This window comes from Gracilinanus agilis, chromosome 3, assembly GCF_016433145.1.
Source record: "Gracilinanus agilis isolate LMUSP501 chromosome 3, AgileGrace, whole genome shotgun sequence".
Classification (NCBI taxonomy): Eukaryota; Metazoa; Chordata; class Mammalia; order Didelphimorphia; family Didelphidae; genus Gracilinanus; species Gracilinanus agilis.
Genome location: NC_058132.1, coordinates 61,707,728 through 61,724,580, shown reverse-complemented (window position 1 = coordinate 61,724,580; position 16,853 = coordinate 61,707,728). Strand labels below are relative to the sequence as shown.

The 16,853-nt window shown below is 41.1% G+C and overlaps 1 protein-coding gene across 1 annotated transcript in view; it reads left to right on the top strand.

Annotated features, from left to right (window-relative positions):
* Nucleotides 1–16,853, top strand: part of STPG1 (sperm tail PG-rich repeat containing 1) — an 82,515-nt gene that overhangs the window by 7,404 nt on the left and 58,258 nt on the right. The window lies entirely within an intron of this gene.

Here is a 16,853-nt window from a genome sequence, read left to right as displayed (position 1 = left end):
CTTTTCCCAAATTATTGCTTTCTTGCATAGTTTGAGAGCTACTGTACTATCTCCCCCCAGGTTTCACTCTCATTGTTCTTGCTATTCTTGACCATATTTAAAAATATGAATTTTGTTATGACTTGGTCAAATTCTATTATAATAATTGATTGATACTATTTTTGATGCGACCTAACCAGGAACAGGAGATAGCCTTCTATTTGTTCACTTTCCCCATTACTTCTGTGAGTAGTTTTGAGGTTGTTTTTGTAAAGGGCTCTTGTACATAGGGAAAGTTAATGTCCAAATATTTGATATTATTTTCAGGATATATATTAGTTTTTCTTGGTTCTTGGTGACATTATTTAAAAAAGTGGGTGATTTTTATGTTTTTTTTTTATTCTTTCCCACCATTTCAATGAAGTAATTTATCTTCATTTTTTAACTTGTTAAATCCTTATTGATCTTAGAATCAGTACTATGTATTGGTTCCAAGGCAGAAGAGAGTGGTAAAGAGGTAGGCAATGGGGTTTAAGTGACTTGCTCAGGGTCATGCAGCTAGGCAGTATCTAAGGTCACATTTGAATCCAGGATTTCCCATTTCTAAGCCTGACTATCCCCTGAGCTACTTAGCTGCCCCCATCTCCATTTCTGTTTTCATTTACTATTTTAAGTTCACAGCTATGACTAGAGCAGGGCGATTAGGACTTTTTTTCAGGATACTTATCACATTTTCATTGCTTCAGTGAAGGAATCAATCTCACCAAGGTGGCCTCCTTCAGTAGGTGACCCTCCATCACCCTTCTCCTTCTCATCTCTAGCCCTGATTCTCTATTCACTGAGCCACCTGGCTGCCCCCATGAGTTTTCTATGAACATGTGTAACAATAAACTGTCAGTCACCCCTTGAGGCAGGGTTCCCTGCTCCACTCAGGGGTTCTAGTTAGTCCTGGAGAAGCCTGACTGACCTCTAAAGAGCTGGGCTAACTCTTTGGCTAGTTATACCCCCACCCTGGAGTCCTGGGAAAAATCACTTAAAGGTCCCACTCTTGTAAAGTAGCCAAAATAGAGAAGACAGGCAGTCCATTTATAAGGTAGAGAAGATACAGTTTCCTGCCTCACATTCCCAAGACAGGAAGCAAGAGCAAGCTCTCTTAGGAGGAAGGTTTTTCCTGCTTCAGTGACCCATGGTCTTCAACACAGGTACCCCATTCCTCTATCATAGAGACCAAGGGACCAATAAAGGAATTGTTCTGTCATCCCAAAGCACCAGCCCTTTAATACTGAGCCATGTGCCACTAGATAGGAGTCCAGATCAGCTCCAATATGTATGCTCCAATGTGGCATATTCAAGCTCCAGCTGATCTGGGGAGCCATGATTATTACCTGCCGCCCCACCTCCCCCGCTTCAATATAGTCTGAAGATAGAGCTATTTCAGCTACTTGTTGCCAATGTGTAATCCCTTAATTTCTTTTACATTCCTTTTTTGCTAATTCTAAGATGAGTGGAACATTTGGTTTTAGTGGAAAGCACCTAGTGTTTCTCCATTACTTACATTAGCTTATAATTTTTTAAAACCAGATCTGTGATTTTATTTAGGTAGCAAACTCCCAGAGAAGAAATTTCTCCTATCGATGCAGATCAGGGCTTTTTCGGGGCTTATAGTCTTACAGAATTGCTTAAATGACTTGCTTAGGGTCACAAGCTGGGAAGGATGGATGGAAGGATTTGAAGCTAGGCATTTCCTGACTCCCTAGACCAACTCTCTGGCTGCTACTTCTTTTCTTTGTAAACCCTTCCTTTCCATTCAATACACTGTATATTGGTTCCAAGGCAGAAGATCGGTAAGGGCTACGCAATGGGGATTAAGCAACTTGCTCAGGGTCACACAGCTGGGAAGTGTCTGAGGTCAGATTTGAACCCAGGATTTCCCATCTCCCGGCCTGGCTCTCAACCCCTGAGCTACCCAGTTGCCCCCTGCTACCTGTTTTATAACAAGAACTACCGATATTCTTGTTTTCATTCAACTTTGCCTAGTGCCATTAGGGCCACCAATACTTAAGTCTTTTCCCCAAAAAGGAACTTCCCTGATTCTATCAGTAGGTGGCAGCAGCAAAGCATAGAATCTCTGGAAGGAGCTTGGAGGACATTGGGTCCAACATCTTTTTACAGAGGAGGAAACTGAGGCTCTCTCTCTCTCTCTCTCTCTCTCTCTCTCTCTCTCTCTCTCTCTCTCTCTCTCTCTTTCTTTCTCTTTCATCCCTCAGAATCTTCCTTCTACAAGAGAGTGGAGCCATTTCTTACAGACAATAGTCTCCCATTACATCCATATACATACCATAATTTGGTTAGTCATCTGAAGTGTCTGAGACTACATTTGAACCCAGGACCTTCTGTTTCTAGGCCTGGCTCTCAATCTACTGAGCCACCTAGTTGCCGCCCCCCCATCCCCCTACTGATCTTATCAGAAACAATGTGAAGTAAAGAGATGGGACTTTATTATTATTCATTCCCATTTTACAGATGATAAACTCAAAGCCAAAGAGTTGAAGTGGTTTTCTGAGAGTTGTGCAAGTATAGTGGGCAGAGCCAGGTCTTTGAACTTTTTGAACAGTGTTCTATCCACTTGGACACATTGCCTATTTGTAGAAAATTTCTGAATTTCCAGGAGATCAACAGCAGGCTACCTTCCCTGGTCTCTGGAGCCCTCATCTGTCTTGTAAGACTGGTGTCAGAAGAGACCTAAGCAAAAATGACAAGTACTCAAAGGGAAGCCACTGCCAATTCCCCTTGCCATCATTTTGGCCATTTTCCAGGAGTTCTAAGTGAGGAGATTCTGAATTAATTCTCAAATCTGGACACTGGAGGGCCTGAGATTTCAAGTTATCTCCTAAAAGTGCTTTTGCTATTCAGATTTCTTGCTAGAGTCGGCCAAGGTGGAAGTGAGCCAAACCACAGGCGATAGCAAGGTTAGATAGGGGAGGAAGTCAAGAATTTTCACAAACTTAATAGCTCCTAAGGCATTCCAGTTCTGCCCCTAACTTTACCTGTGTGACCTGGGGCAAGTTATATCCTTCTTGGGAGCCTCTGTTTCCAGTTCTGTAAAACGAGGGAGTTGTCTTAAATTTTTTCTTGACATGAATCCTTTGAGTAGCCCGGTGAAGCCTATAGATCCCTTCTCAGAATCTTTTTTTATTTTTATTTTTTTATTCAGTTGCTCTTCAGTCATGTCCGACTCTTCTTGATCCCATTGGGGGTTTTCTTGGCAAAGATACTGGAGTGGTTTGACATTTCCTTCTCCAACTCATCTGGCCCACGAGGCAAAGAAGGTTAAGTGACTTGTCCAGGATCATATAGCTAGTAAGTGTCTGAAGCCAAGTCTGAACTCAAGATGAGTCTTCCTGTCTCCAGGTCTAGCACTCTATTCACTCTTTGGTGCCACTTCACTGCCCTATATTGATTTTAAATGTACAAAATGAAATATATGGGATTATGTCTGAAACCAATAAGGGGAAAAAATTTCCCATCCAAGTTCATAGACCTCCTAAAAATAAGACTTCCTGGATTAGATGATCTCTAAATCCTTTTAGTTCTATTAATCCATGTTGTAACATTCTAAGTTCTTTCGGCTTTGACATTGTGTGTTCTGCGTAACTTCTCTGTTTCAAGGTTCCTATAGCTTAGTCATAGTATGTTTTTAAAATCCCTTTTAGCTCATGGACTCAAAGAAAAAGAGCTGGAAGGAACTCCAGAGTCAACCCTCAATGTCTTTATTTTATTTTTCTTATTTTTTTAACCTCTACATTTTAGAGGTGAAGAAACTGAAGCCCATAGACTTTAACTGATTTGGTCAAAAATCACTCACGCAGTAAGCTCCAATATTCTTTGTTCTAAGTTCTAACACCTTTTGTAGCTCTCACAACATATGTTCTCTTGGCCCTTTCAGCCTTGAATAGTTGTGATTCTAAAATATTGCACACAAGATTTTTAACATAGCCAGAACTTGGATCTGGTTCTTTGAAAGCATTTTACAAATAAGTGAAGAATGTCATCAACCAGGAGTTCTTAACCTTTCTTTTGTCAATATATAAAATAAAATGCATGACACCAATTAGTTGTGTGACCTTGGGCAAGTTCCTTCTGTTCTTAGGGTCTCATTTTCCTCATCTGTCTATTTCGTACCCAATACTCAAGAACCCCAATGTAGATGTTGAGATCACCCTGGATTCTTCGGTCTAGAAACAATATTCTTCTGGCAAGTAGGAGATGGGGAGTTGGGACCCTCAGGTTTCTATAGGAAGAATGCAATCAACCTCTTATCAATAAGGAAAATTCAAATTCAAGAGGATTGATACTTTACATTGGCGTGATATGTAAAGCGATGTATCCATCTTATAAAATTGATGTGGGAGCACGACAAAACTGTTCAGAATGGGGGATGCAGGTATATTGGAAGTTGTGTTGAAGGAAGGTGTGGGACCCATGAGTTTCAAAGCAGAATTTAGCTTTTCTACCATCAATTCATTGGATGGCCCAAAACTTAGGTCCAGGCCCTTTAACTTCTCTGTAACTCCATTTTCTCCACCATAAAATGGAGATGAGAATCAGATGTAAATATTTTAGAGATGGTGGAAATTTTATAATGTCAAGTATAGCAGAGAAGGTACCAGTCTGTATTAAGAAAGGAAGCTCTTCACTGGGGGCTCCTTACACTAAGAAAATCACAAGACTAGCCCCATTACTGGATTTAACTGAAATGGGAATTCAAACTATTGGGACTTGCATTGTAGAATCATATGATGTCAGAGCTGGGAGTGCCCTTAGGACATGGAATGTCAGAGCTGGGAGATTCCTGAGATCCCAGAATGTTACTTTCATTTCTACCCCAGCCAACAAATGTGGGCTTTGTTGGCATTCAAACAAGATGTCCCAGGGCTCCAGGGCCAAATCCCACTGAATGTGTTCGATGTGTCTCCTATGACAGGCAGTGTTGGTCCGAAGGACATGTCTCCTCATCCTACCAGGTAGGGATGGAATTGTGTAGTGGAAGGACCATGGAATTGGGTTGTAGTTTTATCTGTCACTAACTTTCTAAATGACTTTGGGGAAGTCCTTCCTTTTTTTTGCATCTCAGTTTACTTTCCTATAAATTAAGGGAGTTGGGCTAAATGTTCTAGTGAGCCCTCTATAATTTTCAGTATATTCTGATTTTAAAAGTGATCTCCAAGTCCAGAGGCATCAGGTGCATGAGGGAGGGCTCAGATCCTGCTAATAATCCTTATTTGCTGTGTGATCCTGGGCAAATCCCTTGATCTATCTAAGCCTCCATTTTCTTGCCTATAAAATGGAGATAATAATATCTGAAGAACATACCTCCTAGCTCCTTCACCCCTCTCTCCTATGATGAGGTGGTCCCCCTCCTTGCCAAGGGAACTCCCTTTACCTGCAGGAGCAATCCTATGCCATCCCATCTTTTCCAGCAAACTGCCTTCTCGCTCAGTGCCTCTCACTTTCCTTCAATCTTTCTTTTCTATTGGCTGCTTCTCTACTGCCTAAAAACATGCCCATGACTCTCTTATCCTCAAACCCCTCTCCCCCCACTTCATCTATCCCTGCTATCTTTCCTCCCTCCCCTGGCCTTCTGGCTATCTGCAATAGGTGCTTTTACTTCCTTGCCTCTCATTTTTTTTTCTGACTCTTTTCATTTGGGCTTCCAGCCTTATCATTCAAGTGAAACTGCTCTCTGCAGAGTCACCAGTGATTTCTTCTTCTTTTTTTTTTTCAACTCTTACTTTCTGTCCTGATAACAACTCTAAGAGAGAAGAATAGGAAGGGCTAGGCAAACAGGGGCTAAGTGATTTGCCCAGAGTCACCAGCTAGGAAGTGTCTGAGGTCAAATTTGAAGCCAGGACCTACTTTCCCTAGGCCTGGCTCTCTTATCTACTGTGTCACCTAGCTGCCCCCAGTGCTTTTTAAACCCTTATTTTCTATATTGGAATCAATAATAAATACCAGTGTAATAATTTGGAATCAATACTAAGTACCAAGGCAGAAGAGTGACAAAGACTAGACAATGGGAGTTAAGTGACTTGCAAGGGAAGTGTTTGAGGCCAGATTTGAAGCCAGAATCACCAGTTTCCAGTCCTGGTTCTCCATCCACTGAGCCACCTCGCTTCCCTTCCCAATGATTTCTTCTTTGTGAAATCCAATGGGCTTTTTTTTTTAGTTCTCAGCTTTCTTGATCTCCCTGCAGCCTTTGACCACTGATAATCACTCTCTTCTCCTTGATACTTTCTTGTTTCTTTTCCTGCCAGTCTGGACCCTACTTAGTCAATAAACTCTGAGTCTGAGCACAGGGGATACAAAGAAGGATGAAAGACAGTCTTTGCCCTTGAGAAGCTCTTGGTCTAATGAGGGAGATCATTGTCTGACAATTATGTACCCACGCACTATAGCCTGGATGGGTAGGAATAAATGAGAAGAAGGCAGGCACTAGAATCAAAAGATGTAGGGAAAAGCTTCCTGTGGAAGATGGGATTTTAGATGGGACTTGAGGAAACTAGGGAAAAGAAACCAGGTGAAAATGAGGAGGGGGAAAATTCCAGACATGAAGGATAGTTAGAGAAAATGTCCAGAGTTTAGATCTGGAGTGGTTTGTGGGAGGAGCAGCAAGAAAGGGAGCCAATTTCACTGGACTGAACATGTCTCTCCTCTCTCAAAAAATCTCTCTCTCTCCATATATATACATTTTGTCCTCCCAAATACGATGCAAACTTCTTGAGGTTAGGCACTATTTCATTTTTATTTTTGTTTCCCCAGTGGTTAGCACAGTTATATAGCATAGCACTTAATACAGCCTTGTTACTCAATCAAACAAACATGGCAGAATTTCTTTTGAAGTCCCCATTGATTTCACATGGGGCCTGGGAATGAAAGGGCAGCTAGATGACATAATAGATAAAGCTCTGGGCCTGGAGTCAGGAAGACTCATCTCCTTGAGTTCAAATGTGGTCTCAGACACTTACTAGCTATGTGACACTTCATTCTGTTTACCTCAGTTTCCTTATCTGTAAAATGAGCTGGAGAAGGAAATGACAAACTGCTCCAATATCTCTACCAAGAAAACCCCAAGTGGGGTCACAAAGAGTTGGACAGGACTGAAAGAATTGAACAACAACAAATAAGAATGAAAAATGTTACCAATGGAGGCAGATGGGGGTGTCTATTGACTGTCATCCTCATAAATGCTCAACATACCAGTATTGTTTAATCTTTTATAAAACTACCCAGTATTACTAACTGTTTACTTATTAACCTGCTAACACTCCCAGCAATCTCAGGGGAATTTCAATGAAAGAGAGATAACTGGTGCACTTTCTTGAATCAGCCACATCTTTTGAGACAGTCACTCAGAGGGTTTGATAAAGTGCATATTGAAATAAGTGGATAGGAAGGGTAGGAACTAGGTGTTCTGTGAAGCATGCCCTGTCCCGACACCACCCTCTGGGACAGGTATTAATGGCTAGTATTGTCAACAAAATTTTAAATCTCTTTTGAGCCACAGGGAAGAATGTCATCTATTTCTAAAAAATGGTATGCTCTTTTTATTTCTTTTAAAAACTTTCTTTTAAAAAATAAAATTTTATTTTTATTGCCATCTTTTGTTTTTTATCACCTTCATTTCTGAATATATTCCTGCCATTTCCATTCCCAGTGAAAACCCTTACCTTCCGTCTTAGACAGAAGAATGGTAAAAGCTAGGCAGTTGATTTTAAGTGACTTGCCCAGGGTCACACAGCTAGGAAATATCTGAGGCCAGATTTGAACCCAGGACCTCCCATCTCTAGGCCTAGCTAACAATCCACTGAATCACCTAGCTGCCCATACAGATTATTTTAAAAAATTACATGAAGTGTTTATGATGTAGTAGAAGCAGTTAAGTAGTCTAGCGAATAGAGCAATTGGACTTGGAATTAATTACAAAGTTCCAAGTTAGAATCTTATCTCTGACATTTAGCTGGGCAAATCAAAAGTTGTGTTTTCAAGACTTATTCTACCATCAATTCATTGTATGTTACAAATTTTAAGACAAGGTTCTTGAATTCTCTGTGTGTCAGTTCCCACACCAAAAACTGGTCTAGTCTCAATTTCCTCATCTGTAAAATGGGGATGATAATAACTGCACAAGGTTATTGTAAGGATCAAATAAGATCCTAGAGTTGGAAGTTGGAAGGGATAGTAGAGGCCACTACTCTGAATCTTCCTCCCTCATTTTACAGATGAGGAAACCGAGCTACAGAGAGGTTAGATAACTTGTTCAAGTTCACACAGCTAGTATCTGTGGCAGGTTTTGAATTTAGGTCTTCCTGCCTCTATGTATAGTATTCTACCCACAATGCTATGCTTTGTAAATCTTAAAGCTCCCTATAAATGTTAAGTATAACCATTAGTAGTATTAACAAGAGTACTGACTTGCACATCATAGGGTCTGGGTTAAGAGTGGAACCAAGCTTTTATTTGATGCCTGTGATCTTAGTCAAGTCATTTAAAACTTTTTGAATCTTAGCAAAAGGAGAGGCGTGGCCTTCTGTTCTCGTCTGAGCATTTAAAAATGCTTCAGTAACTCTCTGTTCTTTTTCTTCTTTTTGGCAATTCTGTCTCTTCCCTTGCCCTTCCCAGCCAATGTGAAAAGAGAGAGAGAGAGAGAAAGAACACAAAATATGTATAAGTCAAGCAAAACAAATCTGTCCATTAGCCATGTACAAAAACATGTCTTATTTTGGATTTGGACTCACTTCTCTCCCAATTAACTTTAACTCTCTACTGTCAGGCCTCCAGCCATTCAACTGTAATCGCTCTCTCCAGAATTACCAGTGTATCTGTTCACTGCCAAATTCAATGGCCTTTTCTCAATCCTTGTCCTCCTTGACCTCTCTGTGGCCTTTGAAACCGCCCATTACTGTCTTTTCCTGGTTACTCTTTTCTCTCTAGTTTTTCACGACTCTGGTTTCTCCTGGTTTTCTTCCTGTCTGCCTTTGCTGAATCATCACCTACGCTAAGTGTTCAGTTAAGCTGCCCTGTTTGTTTCCTGTGACTCTGTCCTGGGCCTTCTCTTCTTCAGGGTCGAGCTTGGGCTGCCTTACTTTCTATAGTCAGTTTATGAAGTTGGTAGGATGGATGCAAGTTTTAGATGGTGCTGAATTTAACAAAGAAAAGGGGGTTAAAGAGCAAAACTGGACAAAAAATACTTTTCTAAAGTTGATGATCCCATCAGCTTCTATGTATTCAATTATTATCTCTAAATAGATGATTTTCAGATCTATTTATCTAGCCCTCATCTCTCCCCTGACCCTTGTCTCACATCTCTCACTGCCTCTTTAACATCTCAGATGGAAAGTCCTATGGACATTTTAAACTCAACGTATCTAAAACTTAGGAGGCAACTAGGTGTCTCATTGGATAAAATACTGGGCCTGGAGTCAGGAAGACTTGAATTCAAATCTGAACACATATACTTCCTATCTGTGTGATCTTGGGCAAGTCACTTAACCTCTGATTGCTGGCCAAAAGGATCTACTGGAGAAGGAAACGGCAAATGGATGCTGCAGTATTGTTGCCAAGAAAATCCCGTGGGTAGTAGTGGTCCACAGGGTCATGAAGAGTAGGATATGACTGAGCAAGTCAACCACAAGAAGTCTAAAACTGAACTCATTATCTTTCCTCTTAGTACTCCTGTCTTCCTAACTTCTCTTTTACTGGTGAGGGCAACTTCATCCTCCTAGTCACCCAGGCTTGAAACCTAAGTGTCATCCTCAACCCTTTACTATCTCCAAATCCAATCTCTCTTGCCAAATCTGTTGATTTTACCCTCATAACTTCTCTTCCATGAGTCCCTTCTTTCCTTGGACATTGCCATCAACCAGGACTGGAGCTTTGCCAACTCACGCCTCGATTATTATAATCATCATCTGATTGGTCTCTCTGGCTCAGATCTCTTCCTACTCCAGGTCATTGTTCCCTCAGCTGCCAAACCAATCTTCCTTGAGGTCAGGTCTGACCGTGGCACTCTCTCCTCACCCTCCTTCAGTAAACTCCAGGGTCTTTGTGTTACCTTCAAGATGGGCTACGAAATTCTTGTTTGCCTTTTAAAACCCTTCATAACCTGGCCCCTTCCTACCTTCTCAGCCTTCTTATAGACCTTACTCCCCTTACATGGGCTTTTCATTCTAGTAATTCTGGCTTCCTTTTTGCTCCTCCCACAAGAAATGCCATCTTCCAACTCCGAGCATTTTGGCTGCATGTTTCCATGCCTGAAACTTTCTCCCACCTTATTTCTGCCTCCTGACTTCCTTCACTTCCTGCAAACCTCACTTAAAATCTCACTTTCTGCAAGAAGTTTTTCCTGATCCTTCTTAATGCTAGTATCTTCCTTCCAAGATTATCTCTAATTTATTCTGTATGACTTGTTTGAACACAATTGTTTGTATGTTGTCTTTCCCATTAGACTATGAGCTCCTTGAGGGCAGGGACTATTTTTGTCTTATTTTGTGTGTGTAACTGAAGTCCCTTAGCACATTGGTATGAGATTCTCTCCTTATTGGAGGAAATCATTGCCCTGTGCAAGTGAGGCAATGTGAAGGAGAGAGAAAAGCTTTAATCTCTTTACTCTTTTCAGTTCCTTTGGGCTTTACATGCTCTTGGCTGCCAACTGTGAGAGAAGATGAGAGGCCAACCCTTCTTTGGGTTGCTGAAGGGAGAATAAGACTGGGAAAAAGCCAATATGAGAGGAGCGAGTAGTCTCCATCATGTCCCTTTCACCAGTTTGCTACACTACAGACTTTGGCGAGTTTCCCCTTGGGTGAGATCTGGGATGCACTCTCTTGGTTAAACTGAGTTATCTTCTTCCCAATGGAAGAGCTCCTTCACTTTGTCTCGTCTGGTATCCATTCTCCAAGGCATACTCCCTCTGATTTCTACTTTGATATTGACTTGGATCAATGGGTTTCTTTGCTTCCTGCTGTGTATGTTCATAGTGGCTGGAATTTGGTGGGATGGGAAGACCTCAGGTGTGACTCCTCTCGTTTTCTCCCCCAGCTCTTAGTGGGGTTCTTAACATAAAGTAGGAGCTTGATAATTGTGTCTTCACTGACCAACTGACTATCAGGAGGTGGGTAGCTTGCTTTGCCATTAGTCCTCTGACCCAGGTCCCTCAAGTAATTCTCAAGAGGTCTGGTCTTCAGTCCCCAGTAACATCCTGGTCAGTGTTTTCTGGGTGCACTTGAGGTTGTCAATGTCCCTTTAAAAAAGTGATGATTCAGGTATATTGGGTTCAGTCCAAAGTGCCAGTTTATGCAGGACATTTGATATCTGGAGAGTATTGTGAGGTGAGCAACCAGGATGGTGAAGGACCTTTAGCTATGCCACATGAAGATTAGCTAAAGCAGCAGTTCTTAAAACTTTTTGGTCTCAGGACCCCTTTACACTCTTAAAAATGATGGAGGATCCACTCCCCCCAAGGGCTTTTATGTCGGTTATGTCTATTTATATTTACAGTATTTGAAACTAAAACATCTTAGTATCATTAAGAAAATAGTTTTGACCTAGCAGACCCTCTAAAAGGATCTTGGGCATCCACCAAGGGTCCCCAGACCACATTTTGAGAACCAATGGGTTGAATGAACTAGAGTTATTTAGCCAAGAGAAGAAAATGCTCATGGAGGTACATATGACAGATGTCTTCAAGAATCTGAAGGGCTCTCATGTGAAGGAGAGATTTGACTTATTTTGTTTGATCTCAGAAGGCTGAATCATGGAAAATTCCCCCTGAAAATATTGTACAATGATCAACTGTAGGGGACTATACGATTATCATCAAAGCAAGGTTCCAAGATAACTACAAAGGAATCATGATCAAAAATGCTATCTACAGCCAAAGAAGGAACTGTTGGAGGCTGTTTGTATATCAAACAAAGCATGCCATTTTCCACTTTATTTCCTTCATGAGTTCTTTCTTGTATGGGCAATATGCATCTTCTTTCACAGCATGAGGAATTTGGAAATATGTATTGCATGACAGTGCTGGTATAACCTATATCAGACTATTTACTGCCTTTGGGAGAGGGGAAAGGGAGGAAGAGAATCTGAATCATAAAATGTCAGATAATTATTAAAAAGTGTTACTATGTATAATTAGAAAAAATTTAAATTACTTGAAAAATAAATTAACAAAACCATGATGCTTAGAATGGAGCCCATCACCCAAGTGTGGTCTGAAAAGAGCAAAGGGCTCTGGGACTGTTGTCTTCTTTTTTCTGGACATTCAGCTTCTATTCCTGTCAGATTCCTGCCATTTTTTATTTTTACTTTTAGAGTAGTGGAACTGGTTTCCTTTGTAATCCTGTGTTTCAGACCCAGTAAAGCTAAGTCTAGGAGCTGATCCAAAAAACCCCATGTTTGGGCCTGCTGGTGTGGCCATTTGTCTGCTTTTCTTTCCTTTTCAATAATTGGCCTTCATAGCTGCTAAAGGACCCATGCTTGTTTAAGGAAGTAACCCTCATCAATGGGGATCATTCTGGTTTTCCTGGTTGCTCCCTCAGGGCTCCATCTTGCCTGTCACATCTGGCACCCTCTTTTGTTTTGCACAAAATAAGGAGTGTTTTCTTGTCTGAATCACAGTTGCTGCCTTTTGCTTCTCACTTGTGATGAGGAGCATGGAAACCCAGATACTATAGATAAGGATAGGTAGAGGGACAAAGAGGTAAGAGCAGGAGGAGAAGAGGGAGGAAGGATGGGTAAGAACTCATGGCGCATTTTGTGACACTTAGACCAACTCATCATTGGAATAGGGGAGGAGGCTGAGGCCTAAAGAGGTGAGATGACTTGTCCCAGGCCACATATTGAGTAAAAAACAGTCAAGATCAGCATCCAAGTCTGTTATTCCAAGTCTAATGCTCAGGGACAACCAACTTGTGCTCAGTACACAACTCAGACTAAGGGGAATTGGATAAGAGCAATGTTCCCCAGTATATCTCTGGTTCTTGAATAATTTCTCTAGTGAAATGAGCCAAAAACTGATTTAGTGTTCATATTAGATGTGTCTTCCTTATATTTCGTAGACTCATAGGAAGCCAAAGCTGAGAAGGGCCTTCAAACACAGAATGTCAGAGCTGGGAGGACCCCTAGAGCCCAGAATGCCAGAACCGGGAGGGCCTTCAAAACATAGAATATTAGAGCTGGGGTAGCGGGTAATGACTCAGGAAATCAGAAAGTTTTCCCACATATTGAACCTAAATCTGGCCCCACTCTATAACTTTCATTTGTCTTCCCTTCTCCTTCTCTCCTTTCCCAAACTCCCCACTCTTACAAACTTTCCTATTTCTTCTTTTTTTTTTAAGCCCTTACCTTCCATCTTAGAATCAATACTAAGTATTGATTCCCAGGTAGAAGAGTGGTAAGTGCTAGACAATTGGAATTAAGTGACTTGTTCAGGATCACACAGCTAGGACAAGTCTGATTTTAGATTTGAACCCAGACCCTCCTGATCTGGCTTTTAATCCACTGAGCCAACTAGCAGCCATCAATATCTATATCTATCTATTTATAAATATAAATAAATAGATATGGATATACACACATATATTTTTTAATCCTTTATCTTTTGTCTTAGTATCAGTTCTAAGGCAGAGGAATGGTAAAGGTTAGGCAATTAGGGTTATGTGACTTGCCCAGGGTCACACAGCTGGGAAGTGTCTGAGGCCAGATTTGAACCTAGGACCTCCTGTCTCTAGTCCTGGCTCTCAATCCACTGAGCTCCCTACTACCTTTCCTATTTCTTTTGAGGCCATCACTACCCTTATAATCACTTAGTTGTATAGTCCCATCCTTGACTCCTTCCTCTGTCTCTCTCATCCTACACTTTTAATCTGCTGCCAGTCTTGTTGCTTCTACCTCCCCAACATCTCTGTTATCTGCCTTCTATTCATTCACCCAGCAGTCATTCTAGTTCAAGCATTCATCTTTTGCAGCTTTGCAGCTTCAAGTCTCTCCACATTCCACTCTCTCCTCTATAGCACTGCCAGAGTGATTTTCCTAAAGTACAGGTCTGACCATATCTCAATGAATTGCAGTGGCTCCCTATCACTTTATATAAGCTCCACTGTTTGGTATTCAAAGCTCTTTATAGACTGGCCCCAACTTACCTTTCTAACCTTATTACACTTTGCTCTCCTTCACATACACTATGGTCCAGCTAAACTAGCTGCCTTATGAGTCTTCATTCATAGAACTCCATCTTCCATTTCTATGCCTTTTCCCAGGCTGGGCCCCAAACCTGGAATGCCCCCCTTCCTCATTTCTCCCTCTTAGAATCCCTGGTTTTCTTCAAGATTTAGCTCAAGCATGAAGTCATTCCTGATCCTTCCAGCTATTGGTACCTTCCTCTACCCCCAATGACCTTAATTGCCCTTCTGCATATATTATGTATGCACATTACATGAGAATAAGCTCTCTGGGACCAGGACTGTTTGGCTCTTGACTTTATTTCCCTATACTTCACCTGGTGCCTGGAATAGTGGCTGGAGCTAATAAATGCATGCCAATTAATTGATTGCTGTTTCTATTCATTTTTCCCAGCTCTGTGCTCTGGGACTAGATAGAACAAGAATAATTCCTACTTTGTAGGACAGCAGAAGAATACACAAATTAGAATCAGCTCTTAGAGTTCCGAGTTCTCTGGCTCTCTCAACAGAGGCAAAGAAGGCTTTAAGGGTTATCATATCACACTTGACTTACAGTGAGCTTCCAGTACAGGGAAACTGCACTCCTCTCCCCCTCACTTTGTTTACAAACATCCTTCTGTTTAGTTATGCCTCCACCATCTGGTACATAGGAAGCTGATTGTTTTTTCCTACTCAAGTGTGAAAGACTTCACACTCATACCCATAAAGATTAATTTATTAGATTTGGCCCAATGCTGCATGTAGCCCATTTGTATCGCTTGTATTTTTTATTCTATTTTATTTTGTAGACTGTGGCTATTCATCACTTCCTGAAACTACCTTGTGTATATTATATGTATCCTTATATGTGTACATGTTTGCCTCAGTTTCCTCAATTATAAAATGAGATTAAGAATAACATCTACCTCTCAGGATTGTTGAGAGGATAAAAATGAGATAATATTTGCAAAGTGCTTGGCACATAGTAGATTCAATATAGATGCTAGCTCTGAGGATCCCTCCCTGACAGAATGTGAGTTCATTAAGAGGAAGGACTGGCTCTTTGGGTCCTAAGCCCCCCCATCAGAGGCAGTCAGTTAATAAAAGTGTCTTTGGTGTTCACTATGTGCTGGGCATCATGCTAACTTGAATGCATGTGAACATATGCATAATGTGTACAAAATGGTTTTCAGGTGGTTATGGGAGGGGGGTGGCTAGCAGGGGCCATCAAGCATCACGAAGTACAAGATGACATTCAAGCTGAGTCTAAAAGGGAACCACAAGACCTGGCCCCATAATTATAAATGTCCGCTGATTGATTTATTGATTCTACCCATTTGTAGACCAAGCAGAACAAGTATAATCCTTGTCATCTGCTGATTGCCCAATGGCCTGACCTTGTTAGAGCTCAGCATGACTGTCGCTTCCTTAGTCCTAGATCTAGGCTTTTAACCCTCCCTGTCATTGTTCAATTTATGCCATTTGCAGGTGGACACTTGCCCTCTGGAATGTGTCTAGACCTTTCAGCCCTTTAACTTAAGCCACCAGCTGGTTGTCACCAACACATGAACTGTTGACCCAGAGGTGAAAGACTTTTCATTTTATGACCCACCCAGGAATCTGTCTCCCAAGCCCCCTGTAGTGATTCCAGCTGTTTGGTTCTTCCATTGTCTTTCATGCAGGCCCAGGGGAAAATCTCCACTTCATTTTCTCCCTCCTTGGCTACCATTTAGATGGCTTCACATGGCACCATCAACTTTGCTGGAGGCTGGAGATCAAGCACTGGATGGCTGTTAGGTTTTGTTAACAAACTGTATCTAGCTTTCCCTCCTTCCCTCCAGGCTAAACACACAGCTTCCATGGAATCCTCATTACCAATAAGCCTGAAGAGGAGACCTCAGCTGTCTCCTGTACGGAACATGGTGCCATCTTCCACCTGGTGGGGCTGCAGTCTTAACTAAGATATTGTTAATCTTAGTTAAGGTGTTAGGGTGTTATTGTTAGGGTGTAGAACATTCCTGCTCCATAAACACTAATGGATTAACTAAGGGATGGAGTCCTGCCATGGGACTTGAAGACTTGGCTTCTCTACTGTCTGTTGAATTAAATAATTCGATTCAAATCCAATCAGTTTAACATTTATTAACCCTGAAGTATGAGCCAGGTACTGATGAGACAAAGCAAAAAAAATGAGATAGCTCCTGCCTTCAACCTAGGAAAATATAATAAATTTTAATTTTATAATTAATATAAATCACATCAGATATTATTATACTAATAATTATACTGCTACTACTAATATTATTCTAAAAATATATAACATGTTAATATTATTAAATGATATATGATAAAGCTTTTAAAAAGTATACTATAATATGATAATAAGTAATAATTTGCATCTACATAACTCTCAAAGACTTCCAGGGCCCGTAATCTCTCTGGAGGTTGTGTTATTTAGTGGATAGGACCCTGCTTTTGGAGTTGGAAGGGTCATGTATATAAAGTAAACTGGAAGAGACTTCAGAGAATATCTAGTTAAACTCCTTCATTTTTTAGAGATAAGGAAACTGAGGCCCAGACACTCCAAATGACTTAAAAAAACCTCTTACCTTCTATCTTATGATCGATACAAGTATTGGTTCCAAGGCAGAAGGGTGG